The following is a 1,617-nucleotide window of genomic DNA, read 5'->3' as shown; positions in this document are numbered from 1 at the left end:
AGCTATTGTTGTGTACAGGTGGGTACAGTAAGTTTTGGGTGGATTTTGGAGGGCTTGCTGTACAATCTAAGCAGGTTATAGTGGCATGTTCCTGAAACTTTTAAATGTGACATTCACTGTAGTAACACCTAAAGTGCTCCTCTGCTCTGTTCAGATGTCTGGGGCCAATTTGCTAAGAATGCTGGCAGTGTGGATGTCCTAATAGCTTATTTTTGTGTGGTTTTCATTTGGACATCTTTGCATTCAAAAATGGCCATAAAAGATAGACATTATAAGGGTCAAAACATCTAGATAGGTCACAAAAAAAAAAGACATCTTAGGCCAAATTCTATAAATGGCATCCCAATTGTAGGCGGGCAACTGCTGCCTAATCAGCCAATCGGGAAGCACGTTTTTTTAAAAAAAACCATCCAGAGGCAGGCCGCCTATGGAGGCACGTGGGCCTGCCTAAGGCTAGGCATGAGCATGCCTTCATACGGAAGTAGCCTTAGGCAGGCGTAGCGGCCTGCGGTAGGCGCCTACATTTCAAGCAGACGCGTCCACAGCTTATTGCGGCAAGGGATCTCCCTGCTGTGATGTTTAGAGGGTGCAGCAACCCATGACCCCCACTGCGAAGACTACGGGCAAAAGGGATGCCCAATCCTTTCTGCCGGAACCCCCACCCCGAACATTGCTGGCAGCAAGGATGCCCAGTCCCTCTTGCCGGAATCCCTCCTGTACATCACCAGCATCCTTTGCACGAATGGTGGGCCTGCCCCTTCCCGGTACATCATCGGATGCACCGGGGAGGGGTCTTAGGTCCTGATTGGCCCAGGCACTTAAGGCCCCTCCTACAGGATCTGGCCAGTCAGAATCAGGCCACTCCCACTGCATCCCAGAATGCACTGCGAGAGGGGCCTAAGATTCAGGTTGGCCCAGGTGTCTAAGTCCCCTCCTATGGGAGGGGTCAAGCGCCTGGGCCAATCAGGGCCTAAGGCCCCTCCCTGTTGCATCCCACAATGCACCAGGAAGGGACAGGCCCACCATTTGTGCGGAGACGGGCCAGCCGGCTGGAGGCAGGAAGAATGTCTCCAGCTGACCATCATTATAAGGTAGAGGAAGAGCCAAAGGGGGGAGGGAATGGGCTAATGGAGTCCAAGGGGTGACTTAGCAGGTTGAGAGGGATGACAGCGATGTTCGGAGGTTTAAGGCAGAAGGGGCTGGGTATCCTTGCCAGTAGTCTTTGTGGGTGGGTGGGGGGGATAAGTTTTCGTAGCAGGGAGCTCAGCGGCAACCCGATTCTCTTATCGGTGCCTGTGACGTGGCCACCAGAGAATCGTGGTATTAGGTGTCTGTCTGTGAGGACAGATGCAATTCTATATAGGACGCCCATGTGCGATTCTCAAAAGCCGCTTAGGTGGCTTCTAAGATTGGGCATCCTATACAGCATCCAGCCCCTTGTGTTTTGAAAATGGACATTTTCTCTACTGGATTTCTGGATGTCTTTCCCAAAATGTCTAAACTCAGACATCCTATCAAAAATGTCCCTCTGTGTACATATATAGAGGAGTGGTGTGTTCATGCAAGATTGTCAATGTAGATACAATCTAAGATAGATTTGTGGTGAAAAAGGAGAAG

This window comes from Geotrypetes seraphini, chromosome 7 (assembly GCF_902459505.1).
Source record: "Geotrypetes seraphini chromosome 7, aGeoSer1.1, whole genome shotgun sequence".
Lineage (NCBI taxonomy): Eukaryota > Metazoa > Chordata > Amphibia > Gymnophiona > Dermophiidae > Geotrypetes > Geotrypetes seraphini.
The sequence above is the reverse complement of the archived record's forward strand: the minus strand, read 5'-3'. Positions refer to the sequence as shown.